This window comes from Trachinotus anak, unplaced genomic scaffold, assembly GCF_046630095.1.
Source record: "Trachinotus anak isolate AG129_WGS33_773 ecotype Australia unplaced genomic scaffold, CSIRO_AGI_Tana_v1 ptg000015l, whole genome shotgun sequence".
Taxonomy (NCBI): Eukaryota; Metazoa; Chordata; class Actinopteri; order Carangiformes; family Carangidae; genus Trachinotus; species Trachinotus anak.
This window is the reverse complement of record NW_027273866.1, coordinates 9,495,396-9,505,000: the sequence shown is the minus strand read 5'-3', so window position 1 is coordinate 9,505,000 and position 9,605 is coordinate 9,495,396. Positions and strand designations below refer to the sequence as shown.

The 9,605-nt window shown below is 44.9% G+C and overlaps 1 protein-coding gene across 2 annotated transcripts in view; it reads right to left on the bottom strand.

The window, feature by feature from the left end:
* fndc3ba (fibronectin type III domain containing 3Ba) overlaps positions 1–9,121 on the bottom strand; it is a 97,288-nt gene extending 88,167 nt beyond the window's left edge. The window contains exon 1 of one of the 2 annotated variants that reach the window (XM_071497809.1): positions 8,988–9,121. The gene's annotated coding sequence lies outside the window, so the exon portion shown is untranslated. Of the gene's footprint in view, positions 1–8,529; positions 8,935–8,987 lie in introns of those variants that run through there. The other variant, XM_071497811.1, reaches the window with a different exon arrangement.
* Positions 9,122–9,605: the final 484 nt, after the last annotated feature.

Below are 9,605 nucleotides of genomic sequence, written 5' to 3'. Positions count from 1 at the left end.
AGCCTTTATGTGCACAACAGAGCAGGCAAATAGTGAATGAACGGGTCTTTACATGCTTCACTCTACAACTAACTCATAGATGTGTTTATGAATGTGTACGTGCGCGTGTGAGTGTGCATGTGTGGAGAGCAGACGGCAGCGTTTAATCTGTTAGAAGAAAACAGGATTGGTCGGGAAAAATGAAAGCGGACAATTGTGGGAATAGTGAAGCCAATGGAAAGTGTACATACAATCACTTGCTCCCCAACATCAAACACACACACACACACACATTTATAACACCCCTCCCCACAGCCTGGGGGTCACAAGGTCACATTCCTCCTCCTCAATCAGCCTCAGGATTTCACACACTAGTTCAGGGATGTGGGTGTGTGAGTGTGATTTTGTGGGTTTCTGCCTGCCTGTGCGTGTGTGTGTATGCATGTGTGGATGTGTGTTTGGGATGTTTTAGTGATTTGTGGGGGGTCCGGCTTGAGGGCAAGGAGGGAAGAAGTGAAGCCAAATATGGGGCCGAGACAACGTCCACGCCGGGCTGGATACATCTGAAAATGCATTTGAGTTTTGGTTTTTGAAAGTTTTTCCAAAGTAAATCAAAACTTTCCCAAAATAATGATGCCCGCAAGGACAATTTTGGAAGCTGGTGGAGCTGATCATACAATACAGGTTTTGTCATGAACCTGTAATTACTGTTTTGGAATAAGCTGATTGTGCAATCATGAAATGTTAATTTGAACAGGCAGCACATGAAAAACTGTTCGATGTGGTTGAAAGGTAACATTTACGAGCTGCTATCAGGTCACTGTTTCATACTCAACAACGTTAGTGGCTGTGTTTGTCCCCGTCCCTAAGGAAGAGGAGGAATTCAATGTGGGTGACAAACTTTTCAAAAACTACCTAAAAGTGCACCAGCACTTTCCAGGAAGTGACAAAGGAACAAGAAGGAGAAATGACAGGTATGTGGAGCCGGGATGGGTGGGAGAAGACAGGCAGAGGGGAGGGGAGGGGAGGGAAGGGTCAAAGTGTGTCTGCATGCCCTGGAGGGGGGAGAGAGGAGGAGGAGGTGGAGGAGGAGGAGGAGGAGGGTGGTTTAACAAGGGAAAGCAATAAAACATGTGGCTTTGCATTAAAAAACACCTACTTCCTCCTAGAGCACAACCCTCAGCTCTGGCCCTGCATACCCGCCAACTTGTGACAGTGTGTGTACAACATGCACACACACATTGCACATACACATGAGCGCAGATGGTCACACACACCAAAAATAAGAATACTTGAAAATGTGTCAACGTACCGGTTCCAATTCCAGTTCCAGCCGTGCTAATAATCAGAAATGTAACCAGTTACAGATTCAGTTCCCCCAGTCCATCACACACACACACACACACACACACACACGCACACACACACACACGCACACACACACACACACACACACACACACACACACAGCCCACAGCCCGCAGCAGACTCTAGACACTTGAGATACACAGTCAAAACACTCACAGTCAGGCATAAAAACAGCCATTAACGACTGGCGGAACTTTCCATGGGCCTGCCAACTAGCAGCACCAACACGCCTGGCATGCTAATGCAGGCACGTAAAGTTAACTGTGTGTGAGTGTGTTTCGTGCATGTGTGTTAAGTCGCTGCTCTGTGTGTGCGTGTACAGGTGCACACCTGATCCCTTCGCCCAGCTGACCACACACACCCACACACACACACACACCAATGGGCAGCTCTTCAACAAGCTATTTCTATGGATGATACCCCCGAGGAGCTGTGTGAGTGCACCAGCGGGGCAGGGCGACCGAGCACTGAACCATCGAGCTGACTCACTCGAACCTCTATCCACAAAACTTCACCAGCCGATCAGAACTTCACGGCCAAATTTCTGGGTTCCAGACATTTTATCTCTTTGTCATAATCATTTTACTTCATCATCTGCTCCCCTCCTCCTCCTCCGATGTCAGCCTGCCTCTGCCCCTCGCTGCAGCCACACACCTGCTGTCAGGACCTTTCAAATGCCACCAGGTGATGAGCAAAGACTCAAATCACCAACGAGGGAAGTGAAAGTTTTTTGGTGAAGTTACACGTTGCATCGTTGTGTTTTCAAATGCATCACAGCCACACAAAATTTGCTGGCGTCTCCCCTCGCAGAGTCATACTGTACCATGCTATACTGTTGTGCACAACCTCCTGGATGATCTCAGGTACTCTCTAACTCTGTCCACCCATTAAATCTAGACTTGAAATTGTGTCCCCACTTCGGTTTTACTATCTGTTGTAGGGCTGCAGCTAACAATTAGCTTCAGTATATATCCATTGGTGTTTGCAACAGTTTAAAACCAAAAGATATTCAAGTCACTATCATATCTGATGCAGAGCAGAAAATCTTCACATTTAAGAAGCTGGCATCATTAAATGTTTGTTATTTTGATTCATCAAAAAGAGTTTTTCACAATGAATTTTCTGTTGATTGGGAAATCAATTAACGGACAAATTATTTCAGCTTGATTTCATTGTTATCATTTTACATTTCAAATTGATTCATTTTCAATGATCTCGCTTCTTATTTTGTCCCACTTCAACGGCCACTGCAGGTGAAACGTGCAAAATAACGTTGAGTTTCATTATGGAAATGTAACACAACAACTCCCACATCACTGCTGAAATCTCTGCCAGAGTCAGAAGAAATTAGACATCTGAAGACCTTCGACTGGCCGTGGGCATTTTTCACAATTTTCAACATGATTAATTGATTAATCAAAAACAGACTGATCAGTGATTCAAATAATTATCGATTGCAGCTCTGCTCTAAATTATTGCTGGGTATAGGCAAGCAAAAGAGTAGGGTGCTTGTTATGAGGGCTCAAGGCTACTTTTTTTTTTTTTGCAAAAAGTTTGGGATAGCTGAGAACTTCAGTAACTGTTCTTGGAGAGTTTAAGGTTGAATTCCAGCAATGACAGTCAGTCAGAGGAGCTTCACATTTCTCCAAATGTCATATCTATTTATTTTGGATTGAAACTTGTGTAACCAGATCCAAAACTGATGTGTGTTTGACATACACATTACTTTAAAACCATACTGTATATAAGGAGTAGAGGAGAGGAGAGGAGAGGAGAGGAGAGGAGAGGAGAGGAGAGAAAAGGAGAAGAGAGGGCAATGAGGAAAGGAGAGGGGGAGGAGGGAGACGGGGAGCAGGGAGGTTGAAAGGCTTCTTTTATCTTCTTCTAAATCAACTGTCAACAATGCAGGAAATTATCAAGGGAGACAAAAAAAAAACAAAAAAAACAGGGGAGACGGGGCTCTGGAGAATGAGAGAGGCATGGAAGGAGGGAGGAGAGGGGAGGAGGGGGCAGAAAGAAAGAGAGGAGGAGGGTAAACATTACAGCTCTGTGCCAAGCAAACATGAGATGCTGGGATACTTCAACAAAAAGCCACCGTTCATATGGGAGAGAAGCGAGAGCGAGAGAGAGAGAGAGAGAGAGAGAGAGAGAGAGAGAGAGAGAGAGAGAGAGTGCGCGAGAGAGAGAGAGAGAGAGAGAGAGAGAGAGAGAGAGAGAGAGAGAGAAACGCAGGAAAAAGCTGGGAAATGGAAAGTGAAAGCATCGAGCAGCAGATAATCAGCCTCTGTCACGAGATCGGCCATAAAGTTGTTTTGTTTTGCTTTGTAATCAGACTTTGCACCTTCGTGTAAATGTTTGGTGTAACGCAGTGACACGGAGACTAAACCCTGCCTGCAAACCCAAAGGAATCTGCTGCGGATGCTAACACTGCTCATCTCCTTCACTCCTTCACTCCATGACCTGACTAAACAAACCAAGAACCTGCACACAGTCACTCCTCAGCACCCGCCGACAGTCACTGCGAGTCAGTGTCTGAGAGGCGTCCGGAGAATTCAGTACAGTTCCAGTAGGAAATGCGGAGCTAAAGAAGTTTGTCCTTTAACTGATTAGTTGATTGACAGAATCTTAATTGGCAGCTATTCGGATAACTGATTCATCAGTTCGGCCATTTTTATACATAAATGTCAAAGATTTGCTTTGTCACATGTGATAGTGAACTGAATATCTTTATGCTTTCAGCTGCTGGTCAGATCAAACACCTGTGAAATTATACTGAGAATTTCTAATTACTTTCTGACTATTTTAACAAAACAATCAAGTGATTAGTTGAGAAAGTAACAGAGAGATTAATTGATAATGAAAACAACCGCTAGTTGCAGCTCTATTACAGAGATTAGAGTTTTTTGTCAGCTTGAAAAAGTGGCCCTCCATCTGTTTTCAGTGTAAATAAAACACTGGGTAATGTGAGTTTAGGTTGGTGTACCCTCTGGAGCTGCCCTGCACTCCATCATATGTCACAGCGGCCGTTTTCAAGGCAAACACAGCAGCCTCCCTCTGCCGCAGGGAGCACCCGCGCGCACGTTTCCCGTGCATCATCAAGACACAAGAGGCCAGGGAGACAAGAGGGAGAGAGAGACCGCAGAAATTCTCCCTCCTGCACTCCAGGTGCCAACCCCTTGACCTCACAGCAGAGGGACGCCCCCTCGCACCCAGGCCTCCAATGAGGAAAAAAAAAAAACAAAACAAAAAAACTGTTGTCAAGGGAGCAAGAGGCGGCTCGTTCACTTCACCAAACCGCACCGCGGCTACAGGGACAGTGAAGGCAGCCATCTTTCAGGGGAGCACACCTGTTGCATTGGGAGAAACAGATGGCGCGGCTGATCGCAGGCTTTATACAAACTGCAGCGCTGCAAATAGCAGAGGTCGACCAATTAATGAGGGGGACATATTCCAAATGTGCGCAGCTGATCAGGGACTACCGCAGAATTTTGAACAGCCAGGATCAGTATATATAAACAGCAATTATGGCTGATTATTTGCAGGCATAGCAAAAATTGCACGGGCTTAGCATATTTCATCTCCTTATGTTCTAATGCTTCCAGGACTTATGCACCTGTTTCAATAGCTGAATCACCCCTGTCCTACACTGACCAGCTCCACAACCAGCAATTATTTTCATTATCGATTCATCTGAGGATCATTTTCTTGATTCATTAGTTACTTGTTTGGTCTATAAAATGTAAGAAAAGCATTTGAAAATTACTTCATCTATTAGGAGAATGGTTACTGATTAAATTGAAATAATCTTTTCAGCTCTAAAGCTGAAACAGAATGAGTGTGTATCTTGATCCTATCCCCAAACATCAATTTCGCCTGATTGAAAATGACCTGCCAATTAATGGTTTATGGATTTTTCTTTCTCTCAGACACACCAATCATATCACTGTCCTCCCAAAATATCCAATTTAATGCTCACAGGTTTGACAGTAGCAGCTTCACCCAGCATTAAGACATCAGATGAGCGCAGTTAAAGGAGCTCTCACTCCTGGAAAACCAACATAACAGGACTCAAGTGGTGAGGAGGTTTATGTGAAGCTCTCCTCTTGTTCTTCACCTCTTTCTCTCTCTCTTTCTCTCTCACACACACACACACACACACACACACACACACACACACACACACAGTATCCAGGTCTGCATTGTCTTGTCTGTGTAACTCTATATCTGCTCCAGCTTCTCTTCCTGATATACAAGCACTGTTCAGTAACACTACCCCTTGGATAACATGTTCTAGGTTACCAGTCTGAGACACACAATGCCTAGCATCATCCTGTACCCTTCCCTAACCCCATTTCGACCAGGCGTACCTGAGGGTTTTACTGGACCGAACAGCGAAGCCTGCACAGGTGGAAAGTGGAGAAGCCAGATTGTGCCTGAGGTTAGATCGAGACATCACGAGTCCTCATGAAGCACGGGAACAACTTCCTCATCGCGCCTAGAATAACCTCTCTCAGAACATTAGAGGCAAAGCGTACAACACTTGCCACTAAAACCCGGCCCAGGCCACTGTGTGTCATTCCGAGTGTCTGCCTACTGGAGGAGCTGACAGCAAGGTGTTATTTTGCCAAATCAGGGCAACTTTGTCTGCCAAAAGTAAAGCCCAATAAATTGACTTTCAAGTGACATATTTTGACTTCCCGGCCCTCATTAATTCTGCCCTCGTTCAAGCACTTAAGTGGAATAAAACAAACTGACAAACTGATTAAGTGGGATCAAACAAAGCGGATGGAAAGGTACATTTACCCCAAGCGGAGGCAATGACGCACCATCACACTGACCGAGACAAGCGGGCGGGTTGTACCTGTGTGACAAAGCTGTAGGGGTTACAGGAGCACAGGTTGTTAACTTACATAAAGTGTTATTCAACCCCTTTGCCTGTTCATGTGAAAGAGAGAAAGCAACAATGGTTACCCTCCTTCAACCTGACTCCGGTTTAAACTGTTCTTTCTCTTCCCTTACATAATTACAGTGTATTAAATAATTTTTTTTTTTTTTTCAAATACATGTTTTATAGATGGCAATCCAAAACTGGGGGCAAAAAAATCACTTGCCTGCAATTGCATCAGTTTGAGTGCAAATCCCTGCTTACATTATGCTGTTGTATAATCCCTAGCACCACATTCCTGGCTCTCCACACAGCCACAAAAAGCAGATATAAATAATGAAAAAAATGCAAAAACTCAAAATCTGTCATTTCAAAATGCTGAAACAATAATTCATCCAAACTTTTTTTTTGTATTATTGAATCTGCTCTAAAGACAAGCTCAACACACAGGGGCTTTCGTAACTTTTCAAATACCGGCCCATGAGCTTTGTTTACATTCTTATAAACGCTGAAGCCAAAGAGGCTTAACTTACAGAGAACAGTGTTCAGTGATATAAACCTCATTCAGTTTGTGTTAAGAAGGATATGGGTGTATTACTTAGCCCATGCAAAAACATTTTTTTTGCTTTGAAAATGTGGTTTCGGGTCAGCACCTGGACCTTCAGACCACTCAGGTTGTTCAACCTGCAGCTCGAGCCTTCATTTCCATTAACTCTTTGCAAAAAAATCCTACAGTGGCTCCAGCATTTGTTTCACATGTAACACACTTAACATGCACTGCGGGGCCTCGATTAACATCCTTGACTGAAACCAAAGAAGCCAAAAGAAACGTCCTGGGGCTGCGGAGCAGGGCCTTCCCAAATCTGAAATCCTATCTTACCTGTTAAGTAACTGGTGACTAAAGGGTCAGATTAAGAAATGTGAAATGTGAAAGAAGTGTCTGAGAACAATTCTAGAGGAGGAAATCACTTCTTTTCAACCAAAGACATTATTTTGAACAAATGTCACAGGACTGTTCTTGGCTCAAGAGCTTGATGCTAAGACTTTTTGATGCCCCTGACTTGTGGCAACAAAATAAATTGCCCATTCATGCACCACAGGGAAAATTCCTTTACAACCATAAACACACCTTTTCAGCTGGTAGCCGCCCCCCCCTCACAAAAAAAAGTCGGATATCAGTTTTTCAAAGAAAAAAAAAATTGCATGGCCACATCAGCCTTTCACCAAAGGAATGTCATCTGACGTCATCTATTTGGGATCGGATTTCTCCTTCTCTCTCCCCTTGAAAAAGTAAAGCTCTGTGTGTGTGTGTGTGTGCGTGTGTGTGCGTGTGTGTGTGTCTGCGCGTACGCGTGTATGTGTGTTAGGTTATTTTTTCCCCTAGCCTATATTCTCCAATGTGCCCACTGGATCCAGATCCCACATCATGAAGAAGAGGGGGGGGGGGTCGATTCCCAAATCATAGCCTCAATTACCCCCCCACCGCTAATCATGACAGCATGACAATTAACCACTCAGTCCTGTCATTAACTTGAGGCTCAAGTCATCTTTTGCATTTTAAAATTTCCGACCTCTTTCTGCCACATTATCCATCGTTTCCTCAGCGGGATGAGTTCACACAAAAAAAAGCCTGAGTTTAATACAAGTCTTGTTTTTTTTTTGTTTTTTTTTTTAATGGAGGTACGTGGAAGGCTGATAATCGATCGTTTCATGCAGGAGACCAATGTTTAATTTCCACGTCTGCATCAGAGAGAGGCTGAGAGAGAGAGAGAGAGAGAGAGAGAGAGAGAGAGAGAGAGAGAGATTTGTCTGTCTTCCCTGCACAAACAGACACGTAGTCGTTTCTGAGAGAGAGAGAGAGAGAGAGAGAGAGAGAGAGAGAGAGAGAGAGAGAGAGAGAGAGGTAGACACACTGGCTGGAAGGAATGCTAGGATATGCTGGAGTTGGGATTTTTTTTTTTCCTCCTTCTCCAAAGCCCTTTTCCTGCATTCTGCAGCCGCACACAGCCTCTATGGAAAGTCGCTCTAACACAGCCCCTCCGACGCTTCTCCGCTGTTATCCAGTATAACCCTCTATGGTGTCAATTCAATGATTTCGCAACCCCCTCTCTGTCAAATCTGACTGCCTCAGCATCTTCCATTCCAACTTATTTTCCAGCTATAAAAGTGCTCATTTCCTGATTTTGAGCGGCTACAACACAAGCGGCCGTTTCAACAACGCAGGTCGCGACGCAACAGCTGCGATTTGTTGCAGAAATAAGCCAAAGGGAGAAGGTTTTCTCCTGTTGCGCACTCACTCCATCTGAAGTCCTCGGAGACAAAAACACATTCTTTCGTGAAAGCGGAGAAATCGGGGGACCACAAAGAGCAGGCTCCAAAAAACGCACAGCCCCGACACGAGTCGCTCGACTGGTGCGAAAGACTAACGCCACAGTCCCCTCAGCTTCGCCTTCTCCTTGTCGTTTCAAAATGAACGGCACAATTTGCCCAAAAGTTTCGATTCGCCCCCCCCCTCCGCAGCGGTGAAGCAGTTTTCCTTTTTCCTTTGCGCTGGCCAAGTGGCCCAGACTGCCGGCGTCAGCGCTCAGCTCTCCAAACTCACACACACACACACACACACTCAACACACACAGGACGCATACACACAGGCAAGACACGCACTTCTAAAACTTTTTCCAACATCGACTCCTTCGGCCTCGGTTCCCGTTCTGTGCCCTGCTGGTTGGTGCCGTGAAAGAAGTGTAAAAGAACTCACCTCGCTGCAATAAAATAATCTTCAAACAGACGGGGCTGCGCGTTTTTTTATTCCCAGGGTCGGGTCTTGCCTGTCTGCTGGCGCGGCGCGACGCGTACTGCGAGACTCCGCCATGTCAATCAAAACGCGACGCACATGGAGGTTAGAGCCCGCCTCCCTCCTACCGTAATAACGCAGTGCGCACTGGGAAAAGCCAAAACAGAGAGATGAGCGGCGCCCTCACCTTTGTGACAGGGGCAGCCAGCGCGGTTGTTGACAGGGGACGTCTCGTGTGTGTGTGTGTGTGTGTGTGTGTGTGTGTGTGTGTGTGTGTGTGTGTGTGTAGGCCTATTACATAACTAATTTTACTGTCTGGGTGCGGGCCACTGATCATGAGGTAAAAAATTAAGGTGCAAGGGAAAAAATTCTAACCACCACTTAAAGCAATAAAAATGTATACTATTTTCATTTTTTATTATTTTTTTTTTTTTGCTTTTTTTCAGAAAAATAACAAAAGTAATGCGTATCTTCATGTATTACAGTTGCTGTCTCTCTCCTAAAATGCAACTCTGCAAATAAAAGTCGAGATGAATCCAGTTGAGGCTGGTTTCTTTTATCTTTAATGATGACACAGGGTAT